Here is a 23,637-nt window from a genome sequence, read left to right on the forward strand (position 1 = left end):
TCCACTCACTGTCCACTCTATTAGACACTCCTACCTGGTTGGTCCACCTTGTAGATGTAAAGTCAGAGACGATCGCTCATCTATTGCTGCTGTTTGAGTTGGTCATCTTCTAGACCTTCATCAGTGGTCACAGGCGCTGTTGGCTGGATATTTTTGGGTGGTGGACTATTCTCAGTCCAGCAGGGACAGTGAGTGAGGTGTTTAAAAACTCCATCAGCATTGCTGTGTTTAATCCACTCATACCAGCACAACACACACTAACACTCCACCACCATGTCAGTGTCACTGCAGTGGTCTGAATGATCGACCACCTAAATAATACCTGCTCTGTAGTGGTCCTGGGAGAGTCCTGACCATTGAAGAACAGCATGAAAGAGGGCTAATAAAGTATGCAGAGAAACAGATAGACTACAGTTAGTAATTGTAGAACTACAAAGTGCTTCTATATGGTAAGTGGAGCTGATAAAATGGACGGTGTAATGTATAATGAACATTCGCTTATAAGGAATCTTTTTTGACTTCAGGCAGGTGCATAAACACCTAAAAAAGACCTTGATGTTGGGAGACAGTACTCCTCAGTGTCTGTAGTATAAGTAAATGATAGGACCTTTGGGAACGCTCCACCTCCTGGTGTGCTTTTTCAGCATGTTTTAAAGTGTAGGTTGATCAAGAGTATCAGATAATCTTTGATATGATTGTACGGAGGGGCAAAGAGTCGACCCTGAGCTTACCTTTTAAGTCCTAACTGTTCTTTTTTTGCACTTGTTTGGTATAGTGGACATGTTTACTGTGTAAAGCTTCACCTCGATGGATCTATTAGACGGAGATGCGGTCGGAGCAGCTATTTGGGAGGTGAAAAGTTTCCTCCTGGAAGGCAGCTTTATTTGATTACAAAGGGGATGTATGCCTATCATTGATCAGAAATGGCCCAAAGTCCAATCTGCGTCCAGGCGTTCGGGACTTGACCATATGAATCGCTCAATATGAGGAATTTTCTGTCTTGTATTTTGTCCTTGAAAGCGCTCCAAAATCCCCTTAAGCGCCGTCCACATTTTTTCTTTAGGTTTTGCTTGCCAGTGACTTACCGCTAATTTCTCTCTGTCCAAAACAAACATCAGGAGATCCTATTGTCCTGTTCCTCATAATAGAGGCCACCCTTCCTTCCCTCAGCCTTGTCTTTCCTTCTACGCTTTGGAATTGCCAATCCCAATCTAATTTATGGAATATTTTCGAGGTAACCGTATACGTTGGGGTGGCAGCGATAACATCTCCAGGCCCCCGTGACAGACAGGAACTGTGCGGTGTGCAGTTAATAACATAAACTCCTCCGAAAGGCCAGGCCAAGTGAGCAGAGATGTGGGGAGAAGGACGAGGCAGTTCGGAGCGACCTAATTGGGACCATGTGAGCTTCCCCCGGTGAAGGATTAGGAAAGAAACGGAACTCGGCTTGAGCCCCGAGAACGCTTTCAATTAGATGCGCCCAGGGCGGGTGAGCGAGAGGACCTGGGGATAGATCGGAACGGAGCGTGGAAGGGCACGCAGCTACTCGGGAGAAAACTCCTGGCTGGGGCTAGCACGGGGTCATGTCTAGGTGGTGCTAATAGAAGGCAACAGGCTAAGTATTGAGACTGGAGGTTGTTTTAGCGCCGGGTTTGATCTCTTGAGTCCCCAGCATAAAGAGCCCTCTGTACACGTGGAGATGGGACGTCTTAATGGGGCATTTGTTTGGATACGAGTGACTACACTTGTTAAAGCATGGCCGTGATTGAAAATGGCACGTGCATAATTCCTACCTTTCCACGTCAATCTCGAGCAGCTTTTCAGAAACGAGTATGGATTCGGCCCGCGTCGGGCACTTCACATCACTCTCACGTTGCCTTTTTAACATAGTCCAGCCAAGCTGCCACATACCATTACTCAAAAGTGAAGTGTGTGTTTATATTACGTTGAAGGATAGTCTGAGAGAAATAAATTTAGTCACACAGATGTACATAAACAGTGGATGGCTGTAATTGTATTTAGTAGGTATGGGCATTTTAAATATTATATTTTGCTAAACTAGTAATATTTAAAATTTTAAACCTGGTAATAGTCCATAGTATCAAGAACTAATGATCAAAACACATAAGTGTGAGTTGTGGGGGAAATGTGGGAAACAGTGATATTTTTTTTTTTTACTTTATATGACCAAAATAACCACAAGTAGTGTAGTGAAAAAGAATGGCAACATTACAAAGTGGTAATTGCTTTACTGTCCCAACTTTTTTTGGAATGTGTTGCAGGCCTGAAATGCAGGAATGGATGGTTATTAATAAATGAAATGAAGTTGACCAGACAAAACATGAAATATATCAGGTTCATCCTGTCTGCAATGAAATAAAAGCCAAAGTAAATGTAAGAAACATTTTCCATGCTGTCCCAACTTTGTCTGATTTGAGGTTGTGGTTTTTTGGGATTAGAAATACACCAATCAGCCATAACATTAAAACCACCTCCTTGTTTCTACACTCACTGTCCATTTTATCAGCTCCACTTACCATATAGAAGCACTTTGTAGTTCTACAATTACTGACTGTAGTACACCTGTTTCTCTACATACTTTTTTAGCCCCCTTTCATGCTGTTCCACAGGACCACTACAGAGCAGGTATTATTTAGGTGGTGGATCATTCTCAGCACTGCAGTGACACTGACATGGTGGTGGTGTGTTAGTGTGTGTTGTGCTGGTATGAGTGGATCAGACACAGTGTCCACTCACTGTCCACTCTATTAAACATGCCTACCTGGTTGGTCCACCTTGTAGATGTAAAGTCAGAGACGATCGCTCATCTATGGCTGCTGTTTAAGTTGGTCATCTTCTAGACCTTCATCAGTGGTCACAGGACGCTGCCCATGGGGTGCTGTTGGCTGGATATATTTTTGGTTGGTGGACTATTCTCAGTCCAGCAGTGACAGTGAGGTCAACCAACCAGTAGCACAGCCGAGACTCAAACTCAAGACCTCTAACTCTTCACGTTGTTGGGTTAGCTTATTAGACTTCTGTACCACCCGAGTGCCCACACCTGTGACGAACACCCAAACTGTTTTCACAAACTGCCTGCATAGTGCACCAGGCATAAGCAGTGCAGAGCAATTCAGAATGTAAATGTGCTGTGGAACAGATGGTAGAAGGTAGCCTTTTCACACTCTGCTAATGGCTGTACGTTATGACCCGCTCTCTGGCATTCACCCAGCGGACTCCTGCAGCCCTGCTAAGTAAGTCACAAACTTAGCATATAAAAACTAAGGACCCATCAGGTTGTTTCATTGCTAATTAAAAATGAATGGCTTTGTAGTAAAACCATATTAGTTGACACCCATCTTTCTTAGTGGAAAAAATGTGGCAAAAAGTATGTCAACATCCCTCCTAATTACAAAGTAGAATAGAATAGAATGCCTTTATTTGTCATATATACATATACAATACAACAAAATTATTTATTTGCATATCCCAGCTTGTCTGATCCATCCATCCATCCATCCATCCATCTATCTATCTATCCATCTATCCATCCATCCATCCATCCATCCATCCATCCATCCATCCATCCATCCATCCATCCAGCTAATATACCTTTAATTTTTTCCCTTTTGGGTTAGGCCATTTCTTGGTGCTGCATGAATGTACCCCTGTACACATAGGGAAATCTAACATTTGGTTGGACAAATTTGGCCTGCACAGAGACCTGATCTGAGCAGCTTTGGGATGAATTGGAATGTCTAACCCAAGATAGAATACAGCCATCCAGCAGCAGTTCCTGGTCCTATAAATGCTTTTTTTGCTTGAATTGGCTCAAATGTTCTCACTGAAGCTGCTTTTGGATATGTGAAGTTCGTCAAGCTACTTGTCACGTGTCCACATACTTTTGGCCATATACTGTATCTGTAAAAATGTATTAATGCCAAGTCTGCTGTTCCTTCCCTGAATGCTAATCACTGATGCATGGATATTTAAAACGCATGATATTTAAAAAAAACACAAATGAAATCATCTCTCTGTAACAGCGACAGATTGGTGCATACAACATCTGACAGCTATGATTGATGCAACCCGAACCCTCCTATGGAGGATGTATACAAAATCCAACAAAGGCTCATTTCAATCAGGACCTTTGCCATCTCTCTGGCACATTTTGCACTCATTGTTACTGAAATTATTTGGCAGCCTGCGATGCAAAACGATGGTTGCTATGTTTTTTTATGTATTTATTTTTGATTTGTTTCTCACGCCATCGGTCTTGATGAAAAATACACTCGTCCAACTGCACGCTTAATCAGCTGATCAAGTTTATAAAATGGATAACCAAAGCAAGAACGTAGCCAGGAATTTAACTTTGGGGGCATCAAATATACTGGGATTTGGAACTACATAAACAGTTTTTTTTAGGCTGGTTGCCAAATAATAGCATGTACTAGCTTTAAAAATTCACCAGAAAAAATCAGCTGCTCACTTAGGAGCAATACAAGTGTAACCTCCCTTGACATTCCAGAAAACCCTTAAAATCTCTTTGCGTACTTTGACGTAGTACTGTTACAAATGTACATATATTTATTTATAAATAATTATTATACTTTAATATGGTATAATAATGATCAAATTATATTATAAATATAACATTACAATAATAATAATTTATTTCTTATTAATGATATTTTATAAACAAATATTTATTATATTTATTATACTTTAAAATTGTATAATAATTATATAATTATATTATAAATATAACATTACAATAATAGTAATTTATTTCTTATTAATGATATTTTATAAACTCATATTTATTATATTTATTAATAATTATTATACTTTAATATTGTATAATAATTATATCATTATATTATAAATATAAAATTACAATAATAATAATAATTTATTTTTTATTAATGATATTTTATAAACTAATATTTATTATATTTATAAATAATTATTATACTTTAATATGGTATAATAATTATATAATTATATTATAAATATAAAATTACAATAATAATAATTTATTTTTAATAATTATATTTTATAAAATAATATTTATTATATTTATAAATAATTATTATACTGTAATATTGTATAATAATTATATAATTATATTATAAATATAACATTACAATAATAATAATGTATTTTATAGTAATTATTTTTCATAAACTAATATTTATTATATTTATAAATAATTATTATACCTTCATATTGTATAATAATTATATAATTCTATTATAAATATAACATTACAATAATAAACATTTATTTATTAATAATGATATTTTATAAACTAATTATATTTATAACTACTTATTATACTTTAATATTGTATAATAATTATATAATTATATTATAAATATAACATTACAATAATAATAATTTATTTTTTAATAATGATATTTTATTAACTAATTTATTATATTTATAACTAATTTATTATACTTTAATATTGTATAATAATTACATAATTATATTTTAAATATAACATTACAATAATATATATATATTTTTTTAATAATTATATTTTATAAACTAATATTTATTATATTTATATTACATATTTATAGATATTTGTTGTCCCTGAGGGGAGGACAAGGATTGTGGGTGGAGATGGGACTTGGCAGTCTGTTAATACATATGAATATGAATACGCATCATTTTTTCGTTTGTTCACATTGTCATTCTGCTTTTGTTCTGTCATCTGTAATCCAAAATCTCAATAAATAGCATGTTCAAAAGTTCAAAAAACTCTTTGATAGATGAGTAGTGAAATCAGCACACAAGTTCCAAAGAGAATAATATTTTATGCCTCAAAAAGGATCAGCAAAGAAGAACAGTGGTCGCAAGTCAGGCTTAAGCATAGAAATGGACAAGGCTTAGTTGTGTAGTTGCTAAATGCAATTGTGTAGTTGCTAAAATCAGCCATAACATTTAAACCACCTCCTTGTTTCTACACTCACTGTCCATTTTATCAGCCCCACTTACCGTATAGAGCAGGGGTGTCAAACTCACGGCCCGCAGGCCAGATCCGGCCCGCCGCGTCATTTGATCCAGCCCGCGAGAGCTTAAACGACTGTATGATTGTTGTGATGGTTCGAGTCGTTACAGAGACGCGCTTATAATTTAATGCGCTCCTGCGCCTTTAAGAGACAACGTGACCGTAGTCATGGCAACTAACTTTACCCTTCGCTAAGAAGCCATGTGACTTTTACGGCAAAAGAACGCGGGGTAGCGTAGTTATTAATGTAAACAATAATAAATAAATACAAATAATTATATTGCAATATAATACCAAAGCATTGTCTGTAAGTAGTGGCGTTTATATTCTCAGTTGTTAGTAAATGTTTAGTGAGTATATCACAGCGTTTTAGTTACAAATTTACCGTAATTAAATACTGTTGTTACCGTTACTATAGCAATTAGTATCTTTACACACAATTTTAACTCGTTATTTAACGTTTGGTTAAATCTCATATTGTACCAGATGTAACACTTGACTACAGCTGTGTGCTTTTACTGTATTAAGTTCTTTATTGTTTTTATTGTTTGTATTTTTACTTCATTTTGATGCACACAGCTGGGGAGCAAATGAAACCGACTGTATTCTGAAGAGAGCTGTCTGTCTGTCTGTCTGTCTGTCTGTCTGTCTGTCTAGCTGAGAAAGGGGGATAAACTATTAGTGAGGGCAAAATGATTGTCTTAAAAATACACTGTAAAATCAATCCGAATGTAAATAAACTGCATCTTTCAAAATGCAGGCTGATTTTGTGACCTGCAAAGTGACACAGCCTGCCAGTAGATGATGTTACACATATTTACACATGATCCTAAAATGTACAAGAAGATACGTAAGAAAATTAAGCATAAGGAGGAAATTTAATGAAAGTGAAAACAAGTTTGTGCTTCAGGAAGAGAAACCGGTGCGTCTCTTGTGTTATGAGGCTGTGTCTGTGGTAAAGTAGAACAATATAAATGCAGAATTCAGCCTCCAAGAAAAACAGCAATGTGACTGCAATCACAGCAGGATACGTTACAATCGGCCCTTTGAGGGCCACAATAATGCTGATGTGGCCCTCGGTGAAAATGAGTTTGACACCCCTGGTATAGAGGCACTTTGTAGTTCTACAATTACTGACTGTCGTCCATCTGTTTCTCTGCATGCTTTGTTAGCCCCATTTCATGCTGTTCTTCAATGTTTAGGACTCTCCCAGGACCACTACAGAGCAGGTATTATTTGAGTGGTGGATCATTCTCAGCACTGCAGTGACACTAATATGATGGTGGTGTGTTAGTGTGTGTTGTGCTGGTATGAGTGGATAAGACACAGCAGCGCTGATGGAGTTTTTAAACACCTCACTGTCCCTGCTGGACTGAGAATAGTCCACCAACCAAAAATATCCAGCCAACAGCGCCCTATGGGCAGCGTCCTGTGACCACTGATGAAGGTCTAGAAGATGACCTTCAAACAGCAGCAATAGATGAGCAATGGTCTCTAACTTTACATCTACAAGGTGGACCAACTAGGTAGGAGTGTCTAATAGAGTGGACAGTGAGTGGACACAGTATTTAAAAACTCCAGCAGCACTGCTGGGTCTCATCCACTCACTGCAGTGCTGAGAATGATCCACCACCCACATAACACCTGATCTGTAGTGGTACTGTGCCATTAAAGAACAGCATGAAAGGGGGCTAACAAAGTATTCAGAAAAATGGACTACAGTCAGTAATTGTACAACTTAAAAGTGTTTCTATATGGTAAGTGGAGCTGATAAAATGGACAGTGAGTGTAGAAACAAGGAGGTGGTTTTAATGTTATGGCTGATCAGTGTATTCGACCCAGTCCTAACAAAAACTATACATAGTAAGATTCACATAGCTGGAATTGAACACGGCTTAGCGAGCACAAACCCTGGACCCCTGAGCAAAACGAGAGAAAAAAAGTCAGTGCCTGAAGGAGGAAGCCAATCCACAATATCCTCCACGACATTAGCAAGGATGCACAGTGGTCTCGGGTCAATCACTTGGGTCAACACATTTGGGATGAATTCTCGTCCCACTTTAGTGCCTGACTTTACAAATGCTTATTGACAGACTGGCCACAAATTCCCACAGTTAGTAATGATTTCAATGTTGATTTTGGAATGGGATATCCAACAAGCTAATGGTCGCCGTCCACATACTTTTGGCCGCATAGTGTATCTAAGAGGATAACATCAATATTGCTTAAAACGGTGTATTAAATCTGAAACTATACTACTAAAAGACTGCAGGACACTAAGTGTAGTGAGACGTATCAAGTATATAGGGTTAAAGGTCATCCTATTCGCTTGGCTCATTGAGGTAATTATGTTTTTGTGTTTATTACACGATTCTTTTTCTTTCTCTCTCCTTTCCGTCCTCCCTCCTTCCTCCTCTCTTTTTTTCTCACCCTCCCTTACACCAGGCTTCTCCCTGTGGGTAGAGGTGCCTTAGATGCAGGCTGGGCCATACATCTCTGTCAAAATCTCTATGAATAAATTAACCTTTTAAAGATTAGTGCACCCTAATACCTCAGGGTTTTTACACAGAACAAACACTGAAAAATGTTTTTTTTTCCTCCCCCGGAAAGTTGGTGTCAGGCAATCTTTTAAAGGTATAGACACACAATTTTCTTTGCATATACTTATACTCTGATCAGCCATAAAATTAAAACCACATTCTTGTTTCTACACTCACTGTCCATTTTATCAGCTCCACTTACCATATAGAAGCACTTTGTAGTTCTACAATTACTGATCATAGTCCATCTGTTTCTCTTCATGCTTTGTTAGCCCCCTTTCATGCTGTTCTTCAATGGTCAGGACTCTCCCAGGACCACTACAGAGCAGGTATTATTTAGGTGGTGGATCATTCTCAGCACTGCAGTGACACTGACATTGTGGCGGTGTGTTATTGTGTGCTGTGCTGGTATGAGTGGGTCAGACACAGCAGCGCTGCTGGAATTTTTAAATACCATGTCCACTCACTGTCCACTCTATTAGACACTCCTACCTAGTTGGTCCACCTTGTAGATGTAAAGTCAGAGACGATCGCTCATCTATTGCTGCTGTTTGAGTTGGTCATCTTCTAGACCTTCATCAGTGGTCACAGGACGCTGCCCACGGGGCGCTGTTGGCTGGATGTTTTTGATTGGTGGACTATTCTCAGTCCAACAGTGACAGTGAGGTGTTTAAAAACTCCATCAGCGCTGCTGTGTCTGATCCACTCATACCAGCACAACACACACTAACACACCACCACCATGTCAGTGTCACTGCAGTGCTGAGAATGATCCACCACCTAAATAATACCTGCTCTGTAGTGGTCCTGGGAGAGTCCTGACCATTGAAGAACAGCATGAAACAAAGCTAACAAAGTATGTAGAGAAACAGATGGACTACAGTCAGTAATTGTAAAACTACAAGGTGCTCCTATATTGTAAGTGGAACCGATCAAATGGACAGTGAGTGTAGAAACAAGGAGGTGGTTTTAATATTATGGCTGATCAGTGTATATACATGGTTTATTACTAAACTCTAAGTTAGATGATCAGTATTTTCTGGTATCGAGCTGTGCCAACGGTATAGCCTTGTGTTGCAGATCATCAAACAGTCATAAAGAGGCCAGTGATCAATGATCGAAGTGTCATTAGTTGAAGCCACTGTTGGACACCTGAGTAAGGCCCTTAATCCTCAATTGCTTGGTTGTATTTGAAAGTCTGTGCTAAACGTCAATATGTACAGTAAATGCAAGTATAAAGTTTTGATTTAAAAAAATTACACATGATTATGACCCTGTTGGACGTCCCATGTCAAACCTGTCAGCGTTATACTAAAACACGCTTTACTATTTTGGAAAGGCTTTCTACAAAGTTTAGTAACATACTTGTGGGAATTTGTAGTCAGAAAGCAGTTTAGATGCCAGGCATTTATGTTTGACATTGGATGAGAAGGCCTGGCTCGTCATTGACGTTTCAGTTCTAGGGTTAGGGTTAGGGTTAGGGATAGGGTTTAGGGTTTTCATTGGGAAGTTTCATCATTGAATTGTATAACTGGTTTTATACAGCTTACTGGGTGTGGCTAAAGTATAAAGTCAGTATTTAGAATGGATGTCCACATACTTTTGCCCACATAGAGTATCTGTATTGAAAGCTGCCATAAAAAATGCTCTTGTTTTTCTTTCACTCAGCAAATTAAGAAGTTTTGTTTGTCCCACTGGCTTTTTATAGGCAATTTAAACTTTTGGATTGTAGCGGATTGAATGCGTTTCCTACTATAGATTTTAACACAACGCTGAGAAATTATTCAGCCTTGAGAATGGAAGCAATTCTTGTGGTTGCAGAACTGCTTGCATGGCAGAATCTACCAGATTTCATCAGCCGCCGGCCTTTCCTAGCCGCGGACCTTCACCTGGAGGTTTCCACATTATAAGTTAAATGACTTAAACTGACTGTATTAAGAGCATAAATAAACAGACAGGTTTAGAATAAAATAAACATTTCCTTGCAGAAAATATCAATACGGGATTTTTTTTATCTTTTACTTTTTTACTCTGTCCACCTTGGTTTAAAACAAATCAGGCTAATTGCGAGGGGCAGGTTTTAGGTTAAAATTCCTTTTCGAAAAATAAACTCTTCATGTAGACGCAGGGAATATGACATGCATTGGCTATGTCACTGGTTTTAAGTTACGTTAGCAGGACGGACGGGAGGCGTCTCCTACGCTTCCTGACTTCTTGTTTGTGCCAGCTTATGTACTGGAGTTTTTCCCTCGTCCCAAATTTAGGGGAACACGGCAGAAAAAAAAATATGAGGTTAATGCACCCGTCTGTGCCCATAGTCCTGCATCGTTTCACTCATGCCCCCTCATCGCTCAATCTTAGTTTGAACCCTGACGTTTTAGGTAAGCGTTCTTAGCTACATTTACGTCTACCTTGTCATGGCGAGGTCAGGGAAAAAAAGCTACTGCCCGAGTCACGGATTTATTCTGAAGCTAATTGAGCTTTTAGTGATTAGGTTGTGTCTTATTACCTTAAACTTTATAAAGCTCTCCACCTTTCATAAAAGAAACGCGATTTATTTAGACTTTTTGTCCTGAGGATAGATGAGGATAGAACCCAGCAATGACAATTACTGGTTCGATCGCAATTTATTTGATTTCATATTACTATAATTCTGCCAGTGATTTTTTTGTTTGTGATGTTGAAAAGCAATGACTAATTACGTTTCAAAAATTGTTTTATATACGTTGCAACTATTAAAAAATAGCTAATAGCTGATATTAAAAGCTAATAGCATTAGCTTTATGTGTTTAATCATCCTACAAAATAAATGAACAATAAATACATAAATAAATAAATACTTATAGACAATTCAGAGTCCACCAGTGATGAACCTCTCGCTAAAATCAAACATTTAGGGGTTGTTACAGCACTGCTAAGCAGCTTCATATGCTAATTTCTGTTAATTGTTCTGCACTCATTGGCTTCTTCAGTGTTTGCTGTGTTTTATTAATATTTTTTTGGTTAATAAGTCCAATTTCATTGTCTTCAGAAGTTACCAGTAGTTACAGTATGCTTTTTAGTATTTACAGTAGTTTTAGTAGTTACAGTATGCACTTTTCAAGCCCCACCACTGCCAAATTGCCACTGTTGGACACCTGAGCAAGGCCCTTAACTCTCAATTGCTTGGTTGCATTTGAAAGTACAGTATGTGCTAAATGGCAATATGCAAATGCAAGTATTAAATTTTGATTTTAAAAAATGACCCATGTGATTACCACCCTGTTGGACGTCCCTTGTCAAACCTGTCAGCATTCGACTAAACCCACTTTAGTTTTTTGGAAAGGCATTTGTGACATCAGGCATTGATGTTGGACGTTGAGTCATCGTTTCAATTCATTGAGTTTTCGTTGTTGAGGATGTCGTCAGGAGTTCCATCACTTAATTGAATAACTGATTTTATAGAGCTCAGTGGGTGTAGCTACGATATCTAAAGTCAGTATTTAGAACAGGTGTCCTCATACTTTTGGCCATATAGAGTATCTGTACTGAACACTGCCATAAAAATGCTCATATTTTTCTTACAGTACGCCCCCGTGTCCTTCTTTTTTACCTGTGTAAATATTGATGCACTTTTCTACCATTTCTCTGTCAAGCTAAAAATAAAATTACATATGTATTCCTCACTCTTAAACAATGTTTTAATAATAAAACATCATCCACAAATAAAATTACACCCACAATTAATTTTAAAATGCTAATTAAAAGTGCAAACATAATACCAACATTTAAACACCTTAGCTTCAGCATTCAGCTTTGCCTACTTAGCTACTTAGCTTGCTTAACTTTAGCACAAGGCTATGTTAAGTTGTACTCTAACTTTTAACAGAAGCTTATTAGCTCATAGCATTTAAATATCAAAATATGCTAACGCGTTGCTCTTGTTTTTAAGCTATATTACAGGTGTTGAATCAAACCTGCTAAACTATTTTGATGTTTGTGCCATCATACTAAATTCAATCTGAAAAAATGTTTAAGCATGTTCCAGTTTGTTGGTGTTGTCAGTAACAATCTGTTTTTTTCCTCACGTTGGTGTGTGTTAGCAACACCTATTATGATATTGCTAACCTAAATGCAACATATTTGCAACGTTGTAAAGTAGTGGATGTTATTTAATCCTGAAAACGGTTGCAATGCTGGAAGGCAGCCAGTCCTGCTGGCCTCAAACATGCATTAATGAATAAAAATAACAGGTTTAAAGTTCGAACCTCCATATGTCATGGCACGCAAGGAGTTGACTCCTTCGTTAGCGTATCATTAAGCGTCAAACTGTCATTATCATTGCTCATTTATTTAATGTGAATGCATCAAGCCACTTACTCCAGACATGATGATCACCTTTTGGTTCATATCCATTGCTAACAGGTAGGGATGTAACGATTCACCACAATACAGTTAATAACCGATTCAGAAATTCCACGATTCAAATCGATTTGACATGTTAAATGAATCGATATTCACTTTAAACAGCAGAGGGCACTGGCGCTATACACCTCGCTTTGTTGACGTCACTGGCGCTATACGCCTGGTTGCCAAATTCGGGGTTTTTCAGCCACATTGGGCTTAATTCAAAATTGTTTTGCATAGTTTGTACCTACCTCAGAAATAAAAGGACAGTCATTATTTAGATAAATAAAAGATAATCACAAATACAGTATTTCATTTTCTTTTTTTTAGAGAAATAATAAAAGGAAAAAATCGGTAAAAAAAAGTATTGTGAACCCAGTATTGTGAATCGCATCGCATCGTGGGTAGAGTGTATCGTTACATTCCTACTAACAGGTGTATAAAATGAGTAATTATTGAAAAAATTATATGTCCAACAAGCTTATGGTCAGGTGCCCACATACTTTTGGCCGTACTGGGTCTTCTTAACTGGCTCAAATCTGGTTTTTACTAGAAACCAGTGCTTGTAAATAGCTACTCTCGAATCTTCACAGTAGGTGGCTCCCTTGCCTATCATATCCTCCAACAATCTGTCTCATGTTCCTGAAAGTAAGCTGCTACACACACACACACACACACACACACACTGCAGTAACAGCCAACATATGGAAATGCTTGATTTGATATAGTGTCATTTTACATTGCAGAAATGAGTGCATGTCTATTTTTTTCTTGCTTTTTTTTAGTGACTTTTTTCCCCTTTATTCCCTAACCAGTAGAGTGAGAAATGTGATCCAGGCTAACTACTAGTGTTAAAAATAAAAAACAGACATGTTATTAAACCATTAATGACATGGTAGATGGGGGGAGTGTAAGGGCTAGAGAGCAAGTAGTGTTATTTTCTTTTTAAGAATATCTGAACCCTGAACCTCAATACGATAATTGATTCTCTTAGACTGCTGAAATTACTGAAATAAATCTGGCTGAATATGTTTGCAAATGCATCCGGGTCAATGAAATAATGTGATTTTTTAAGTGTAATTAAATTAATAGCAATTAATTATATTAAAAACAATGTTTTAGTTTATTTTGGCCACCAAAATACATGTTAACCGGCTACATCTGAGGATTAACAATTGACAAGGGTTAATCCTTTATTTAAAAAATATATTTAGGTTCTCAGATGATGAAACAATTTAATGCTCTTGCCCACTACCACTGATATCTTAGCTGCGCTATCAAACAGGTTGGGCGCCCACACAGGACGCAACTGGCTTTGTCTTAGGGAAGATGGTCGAACGAGTTCCTAGTTGCTACTGAAATTGTGGCCTTTGGTTGATGTCATAGTAACTGAGAATTGGTCGTTGATTGTCGCAGGGGGCACGTCATAGTCTGTGGCTCTTCTCGCTCAGGGTGGGGATCTGCATCAAACTGGATATGACTAGATTAAGAGGGAAAAAATTAAGGGCCCAGCAGTGTCAACTTAGTGAAGTCAGGATTTGCAGACAACTACTGAGCCCCATTTACCCCTGGAAAATTTTTCTTTTTAATTAATAATACCAAATAAAATGAGAATAAAGCAATGTAGACAGTACAAACATGCTTCCCTAGTTAAACATTATAAGGTTGTTCCACCCTACATTTTAATAGCGGTTTATGGTGGCTTAAGGGATATGTTAAAATGTATTGTGTACAAATTGATGAAACAAACATAAATACATATTATATGTATACATAACACATCTTATATACAGTATATATGTATATATATATAAACCATATATAAGTAAACCATACATTACAATATTCTTGTGTTTTAATTAAATTAAATTTTTATTGTGACCACTTGTACCTGGGACTGACCTACTTATAACATTTAAGCTGACCAATAACTGTCATAGAAGTAATTGTTATAAATAATGGTGTTATAAACAATATAGTTATAAATTATTTAGTGTTCACTTTGTCTCCCCTTTTTTATTTTATTCTATTTTATTCTTATCTATTCGGTTCAATTTATTCTGTTATTTTATTCTTGTCCATGTTTTATTTGCATTATATTTTATTGGATTCATTTTCATTCCAACTAAATTACTAAATTATTCTAACTTACATTCCATTTTATTCTATTTTATTTTTCATTTTATTCCATTGTATTCTATTTTATTCCATTCTATTTCAACTAAATTATTTCAACTAACATTGCATTTTATTCTATTTTATTTTTCATTTTATTCCATTTTATTCTATTCTATCAAATTCTATTTTTTATTTCATTCTATTCCGTTTTAATCCATTCTGTTCTATTTGATTTTTAACCCGTTCTACTCTATTTCATGCTGTTCCAATTTATTATGTTTCCTCATCTTTTATTATAATGTATTTTCATTTTTTTATTCATATTGACTCTATTCCAATTCATTCTATTTCATCCTATTATTTTCTATTTTGTATTCCATTCCACTTATAACGTTTAAGCTGAGCAGTGATTGTCATAAATAATTATTATAAATAATTTACTTTTCCTTTCTGTTCACTTTGTCTCCCCTTGTTATTTTATTCTACTCCATTCTGTTCAGTTTATTCTATTCTTTTATTTTTGTTCAGGTTTTATTTGCATTATATTCTAACTAAATTACTAAATTACTTAATTTAAATTCCATTTTATTTTATTTTTCATTCTATTCTATTCTGTCAAATTCTATTTTTTTATTCAGTTTTATTCCTACTAAATTACTAAATTGTTTCATTTAAATTCCATTTTATTCTATTTTTATTTTGTATTCTTTTCCATTTTATTATATTCTGTTAAATTCTATTTTTTATTCCATTCTATTCCATTGTATTCCAACTAAATTATTCTAACTTAAATTCCATTCTATTCTAGTTTATTTTGCATTCGTTTCCATTTTATTATAACCTATAAAATTCTATTTTTAATTCCATTTAATCCATTCTGTTTTTTTTAATTTCAACTTGTTCTAGTCTACTTTATGCTTTTCCAATTTATTATGTTTTCTCCTGTTCTATTCTAATGTATTTTTATTTTTTAATTTAATTTGATTCTATTCCAGTTCATTTTATCGATTCTATTTTATCCTATTATTATCCATGTTGTACTCCATTCTAATTTATTCCATGTTATTCCAATTTATTTGAACTAATTCTATTCTATTTTAATTTCTTCTGTTCTGTTCTGTTTTATTTCTTTCTATTCTGTTCTAGTATCATTTGTTTTGTTCTCTTTCATTTTAATTTGATTTTACTCTAGGTGACAATACAACTACATATAGTATGTAGTATTTATTGTATATGCTTGGGATGGTGCTGTGGGTAGCACTATCGTCTAGGAGGACTAGGAAGGTTCTGGGTTCGATTGTCCAGATTCCTTTCTGTGTGGAGTTTGCATGTTCTCCCTGTGTCCACGGGCCATGTCTGTGATATACTCTGTTTAGATTTATCCACCTGCCACAATACATTTTATTTCTTTATAGACCTTCCCTGAAGTCACCATCCATGGCTAAAAGAGCTGATTTCTTTACACAGCCGTTTTTGACTTTTCCCCCTCGACTAAAAAAAAAACGAGACAAGTGGGACCGTTGTAAGATCATGACAGGTTGTGAGAAAGCTGATGTGTGTTACTGTTTTCAGCTGTAAAAAGGCAGCGAGCAGACCCATTCTGTTTGGGTCCGCAGCCCGAGTGAGATCATTCCGGAGAGCAGAGAGGGTCCAGTGTTACCACGCAGCCTGTCAAAAGCAGCAAAATAACACTGCCAGCTACCATTTCCTTATGTTTATTGTAAGCGGCTCTAGTGTAACACATGATGAGGTGCTCTCTCAGGTTCGCTGGTAAACACTGCGTTCAGTAGAAACAAAGAAAGCTCATAGACTTCTCTCTGTGTGTGTAGGTGTGTGTGTGTGGTCATCAACATCAGAGCTTCTGTGTGGTGCTTGAGGAAACAGAAGTAAACAAAATAACCCGAGCGCCACATGAGAAACAGACCAGCAAGCCACAGATTGTGCTTCAGGCGAAGATCGTGCTCCTTCATTATGCTAGTCTTCATTTATTTTCTTCACTTTTCTTTTAAAAAAGAGCCACAGCTATATGGCTAAAATTTGGCATAAAGCAAGTTGATAAAGAGTCCTGACCTCAACCTCAGTGCCAGGTCTTCTAGTCCAACCTCAGTTCCTAACCTCACAAATGCATTTCTGACTAAATGGACACAAATTCCCACAGATTTAATCTGAAATGTTATGTAAGTGCCTTTACATAAGACCACAGACTGTTGTGGTGTACGCTGTACAAATGGCCAAGCTTATGGTGAGCTACATTTTGTTAATAATGCCGGTACACAATGATTATTGAATAATTATTCAAACAGCCAGTCATGTGACTCACACAGAGAGTCGATAATGTTCACAAACACCAAATGGCCATGAACTTGTTGGACATATGCTATTAAAACAGAGTGACCTCTACATGAACAGCCACTCTTCGGAGAAGGCTCCTCACAAGACTTTAAAGTATGTTTGAAGGAATTTGTGCCCAATCAGTCAAAAGAGCATTAGTATGACTGTGGGTCATACTTAGGCTGAGGTCAGGGCTCTGTGCAGGCCAGTAGAGTTTCTTGCTGGAACAGGAAAAGCTCTTCCCTATACTGCTGCTGCAAAGTTATAATTGATTCATTACACCTGTTATTACCAGCAATTGCTGTGGCTGAAACACATAAGTTCAATAATTAGAAAAGGTGTCCCAGTACTTTTGTCTATATAGTGTATCACAGGGTCTCAGCCAACTGCCCCTTAGACGTAGCCAATTATGTGTTTGTAAATGCCCGGCTGGCAGATTGCACCTTGATATCAGCGGTTTTCTGGTACCATTTAACTACATAGTCATTAAAAAATGAGATGCTGCAACTTCACTACTTGATTCTAAATTGATTGGGGCAGTGGTAGCCTAGTGAGTAGAGCATTGGGCTATCAACTGGAAGATTGTCGGTTCAAATCCAGGCTCTGCTATGCAGCCACTGTTGGGTCCGAGAACAAGGCCCGTAATTCTGTTTGCTCCTGGGCCGCCAAACAATAAGTGACCCTGTGCTCTGACCCCAGCCTCCAAACAAGCTTGGAAATAGAATTTAATTGTACTGCACATGTGTGTATGTATATATGACGAATAAAGGCATTCTTCTTATTATTATTATAAGTTACAGTGCAGGTGCTGCATACCTAAGAAATACGAGGTGTGGACAATAAGTTTGAGAATGCGCACGGACATCGATGGACATGTCTAGAACAGACACCTAGCGTGTGGTGGTCGTGGCTTATCAGGTCCAGGGATTTTTTTTATCAGGTAATTACGCTAGCCCAGTACCATTATGATCCAGGGTTCGAATTCCCAGCTGTGCTTTCGACCGGTCGGGCATCTACATACAGACATGATTGGCTACGTCTAAAGAAAGGGGGAGTGGCCTTGAGGCCGTCCTACGTATTCCACTTTCTTGCGTCCAGTGATTCTGAGAAAACTGGACCCACTATGACCCTGAGGAATTCATTAAGTGCAGTTCATTACAATTAATTACATGTAAACTTGGGGATTTAATTATTGGCATGTTATGGAATGTATTTCTTGTATTCTTATTTAAAAAAAAAGAAAAGAAAGGAAAAGGGAGGGGCCCTGAAGCCATTAGCGTCCTGATTAGGGTGTGTTACTGTAATGCGTCCAGTGATTCTGGAAAAACTGCATCCACTACCACCATGACAAATTAATTATATGTAATTAATGCAACGAATTACAACTTGGTGATTTATTATTGGCATGTTATGAACATGTATTTCTTGTGGTTTTTCCAAAAAAAAAAAAAAATATATATATATAAAGGGGAGGGGCCTTGAGCCCATCCTATGTATTAGCGTCCTGATTAGGGTGTGTTTCTGTATTGCGCCCAGGAACCTCTACGATCCTGATGAATTAAATGAATGTAATTAATTACATGTAAACTTGAGGATTTAATTATTAGCATGTTATAAAAAAAGAAAAAGGGGGAGGGGGTGGGGTGGTGGTTAGGGGGGCCTGAGGCCCTCCTATGTATTAGCGTCCTGATTAGGGTGTGTTTCTGTATTGCGCCCAGGAACCTCTACGATCCTGATGAATTAATTGAATGTAATTAATTACATGTAAACTTGGGAATTTAATTGCTGGCATGTTATGAAAATGTATTTCTTGTAGGTTTTCTTTAAAAAAACACAAAGAAAGAAGAAGGGAGGGGCCCTGAGGCCATCCTGTGTATAAGTGTCCTGATTAGGGTGTGTTACTGTAAAGCGTCCAGTGATTCTGGGAAAACTAGACCCACTACGACCCTGACGAATTGAACAAATGTAATTAATTACAATTAATAACATGTAAACTCAGGGATTTAACTATTGAAATGTTATGAAAATGTATTTCTAGTGTATTTCTAGATTTTTTAGCATCCAGGGATTCTGACGAATAAACTGAATGTAATGAATTACAAATAATTACATGTAAACTTGGTGATTTAATGATTGGCATGTTATGAAAATGTATTTATTGTAGTATTTTGTCAAAAAATGTATGACGCTATGTACAGTGTATCACAAAAGTGAGTACACCCCTCACATTTCTGCAAATATTTCATTATATCTTTTCATGGGACAACACTATAGAAATAAAACTTGGATATAACTTAGAGTAGTCAGTGTACAGCTTGTATAGCAGTGTAGATTTACTGTCTTCTGAAAATAACTCAACACACAGCCATTAATGTCTAAATAGCTGCAACATAAGTGAGTACACCCCACAGTGAACATGTCCAAATTGTGCCCAAATGTGTCGTCGTCCCTCCCTGGTGTCATGTGTCAAGGTCCCAGGTGTAAATGGGGAGCAGGGCTGTTAAATTTGGTGTTTTGGGTACAATTCTCTCATACTGGCCACTGGATATTCAACATGGCACCTCATGGCAAAGAACTCTCTGAGGATGTGAGAAATAGAATTGTTGCTCTCCACAAAGATGGCCTGGGCTATAAGAAGATTGCTAAGACCCTGAAACTGAGCTACAGCATGGTGGCCAAGGTCATACAGCGGTTTTCCAGGACAGGTTCCACTCGGAACAGGCTTCGCCAGGGTCGACCAAAGAAGTCGAGTCCACGTGTTCGGCGTCATATCCAGAGGTTGGCTTTAAAAAATAGACACATGAGTGCTGCCAGCATTGCTGCAGAGGTTGAAGACGTGGGAGGTCAGCCTGTCAGTGCTCAGACCATACGCCGCACACTGCATTAACTCGGTCTGCATGGTCGTCATCCCAGAAGGAAGCTGATGCACAAGAAAGCCAGCAAACAGTTTGCTGAAGACAAGCAGTCCAAGAACATGGATTACTGGAATGCCCTGTGGTCTGACGAGACCAAGATAAACTCGTTTGGCTCAGATGGTGTCCAGCATGTGTGGCGGCGCCCTGGTGAGAAGTACCGAGACAACTGTATCTTGCCTACAGTCAAGCATGGTGGTGGTAGCATCATGGTCTTGGGCTGCATGAGTGTTGCTGGCACTGGGGAGCTGCGGTTCATTGAGGGAAACATGAATTCCAACATGTACTGTGACATTCTGAAACAGAGCATGATCCCCTCCCTTCGAAAACTGGGCCTCATGGCAGTTTTCCAACAGGATAACGACCCCAAACACAACCTCCAAGATGACAACTGCCTTGCTGAGGAAGCTGAAGGTAAAGGTGATGGACTAAACCCAATTGAGCACCTGTGGCACATCCTCAAGTGGAAGGTGGAGGAGTTCAAGGTGTCTAACATCCACCAGCTCCGTGATGTCATCATGGAGGAGTGGAAGAGGATTCCAGTAGCAACCTGTGCAGCTCTGGTGAATTCCATGCCCAGGAGGGTTAAGGCAGTGCTGGATAATAATGGTGGTCACACAAAATATTGACACTTTGGGCACAATTTGGACATGTTCACTGTGGGGTGTACTCACTTATGTTGCAGCTATTTAGACATTAATGGCTGTGTGTTGAGTTATTTTCAGAAGACAGTAAATCTACACTGCTATACAAGCTGTACACTGACTACTCTAACTTATATCCAAGTTTCATGTCTATAGTGTTGTCCCATGAAAAGATATAATGAAATATTTGCAGAAATGTGAGGGGTGTACTCACTTTTGTGATACACTGTATTAGCGTCCTGATTAGGGTGTGTTACTGTAATACGTCCAGTGATTCGGGGAAAACTGGACCCACTAGGACCCTGACAAATTATCAAAATGTAATTAATTACAATTAATTACATGTAAAAATAGGGATTTAATTATTGGCATGTTATGAATATGTATTTCTAGTGTATTTCTAGAAAACTGGACCCACTACGAGCCTGACAAATTATTTGAATGTAATTAATTACAATTAATTGTAAACTTGGTGTGGCTAAGTGGGTAGCACTGTCGCCTCACAGCAAGAAGGTCCTGGGTTCGATCCCCAAGTGGGACGGTCCGGGTCCTTTCTGTGTGGAGTTTGCATGTTCTCTGCGTGTCTGCGTGGGTTTCCTTCGGGTGCTCCGGTTTCCTCCCACAGTCCAAAGACATGCAAGTGAGGTGAATTGGAGACACTAAATTGTCCATGACTGAACCTTGTGTAATGAGTAACTACCGTTCCTGTCATGAATGTAACCAAAGTGTAAAACATGACGTTAAAATCCTAATAAACAAACAAACAAACATGTAAACTTGATGATTTAATTATTGGCATGATATGAAAATTTATTTATTGTATTATTTCTTTAAAAGAAAATAAAACAGTATTAGCTGTGTATTAGCGTCCTGATTAGGGTGTGTTACTGTAATGCATCCAGTGATTCTGGGAAAACTGGACCCACTACGACCCTGACGAATTATTAAAATGTAATTAATTACAATAAATTACATGTAAACTTGGGGATTTAATTATTGGCATGTTATGTAAAAAGAAAAAAAGGGAGAGGCACTGAGGCCATCCTATGTATTAGCGTCCTGATTAGGGTGTATCACTGCATTGCGTCCTGTGATCCACTACGACCCTGACGAATTAATTGAATGTTATTAATTACAATTAATTACATGTAAACTTGAAGGTTTAATTATTGGCAAGTTTTGAAACTCTATTTCTTGTTGTTTTTTCTTAAAAAAAAAAAGCAAAAGGAAAAGGGGAGGGTATTGCGCCCAGGAACCTCTACGACTCTTACGAATTAATTGAATGTAATTAATTACATTTCATAACATGCCAATAATTTACTCACCAAGTTTACATGTAATTAATTACATTCAATTAATTTGTCAGGGTCGTAGTTGGTCCAGTTTTCCCAGAATCACTGAATGCAATACTGGACCCAGTACGACCCTGACGAATTAATGGAATGTTATTAATTACAAATAATAACATGTAAACTTGAGGATTTAAGTATTGGCATGTTATGAAAATGTATATGTTGTAGTTTTTCCTAAAAAAAAACACCCATTGTATTCATCTGTCGAATCCAGTGGTGAATTTAGCATTTATATAAAACAGACGAAGGTTTTTGATGTTTCCATGTAAAACCTAGACCAGATCCACATGTGATCCAAGTCTGCTTTGTTGTTTCTTGCTGTAGAAAAGCGAACACGACAAACATTTGTAGTACTACACAGAGACCTGAGTTCCTGTAACTGGAATTAAATAAAACTGTCTGGGGTCCAACAGCAAAACTTTCACTCTCGCTCTAACATTCCCGTCTGGCGAACACCAGCGTGAAGCGGTTGCCTATTTTGTTGCCTGTTTGTTTTCTCCGCTCCCGGTTGAGACGTCGAGCGCCCGCCGCCTCCTCTGCAACGCTTCGCCGCCTGCCCCCGATTGGCTGGAGGCAGATTTATTTCGGCCTGTCACAGCCAATCGGGTGGCGGCACGGCTCAGGGCTCTGTTTAGTTACAGTGACACACATACTGATTAGAGGCGGGACGTGATGGATGGACCCGAGCCGAGAGTTTTTTATCAGTTCGTAATGAGCCTGAGACTGCACAGGCGTGCACGTACACACACACACACACACACACACACACACATACACACATACACGGCACTTCACACTCGAGGGTCACCCACATACACACTCCCAGGCTGGAGGTCAGGAGCTAACAAACAAAGCGTCTTTCCCTCCAGAAACGCGTTAGCCAAATGAAACGGACCTGCTTTCGGTCATCTGTGTGGATACTCCATCATCATTGCCGTCATCATTGCCGCCGTCATGCTGAGCGGCTCTAACGTTCCCAGTCCTCCTCCTTTGGCAGAAAGTGTGATTGAGTTCCATTTCTGGCTGGAACGAAACAACACAAGCGATGGGAACTTTCGCAGACCCCCTTGATTATGTCAAACCGTAAGCGCTACGCGCTCATTTCCAAGCCGCAGCGGCGGTTTCTGTCTGCGTCGTGTCCGTCGCATTCGTGCCAATTCGAAGGGAACGCGGGCTGCGGTGTGTGACAGCTCGGCATGAAGTCATGCTTGAGATTGGGCCGGGAGAAACGTACCATTTCAATCTGCCTTGACTTGTACGTAGAAGTCTCCAGAACTTTGGGCCAGTTAAGGTTGCCAGGCCACTTTGCATGGAGTTTAAGGTGGTTTCTTTGTG

The sequence above is a fragment of the Trichomycterus rosablanca genome, chromosome 7 (genome assembly GCF_030014385.1).
Source record: "Trichomycterus rosablanca isolate fTriRos1 chromosome 7, fTriRos1.hap1, whole genome shotgun sequence".
Classification (NCBI taxonomy): domain Eukaryota; kingdom Metazoa; phylum Chordata; class Actinopteri; order Siluriformes; family Trichomycteridae; genus Trichomycterus; species Trichomycterus rosablanca.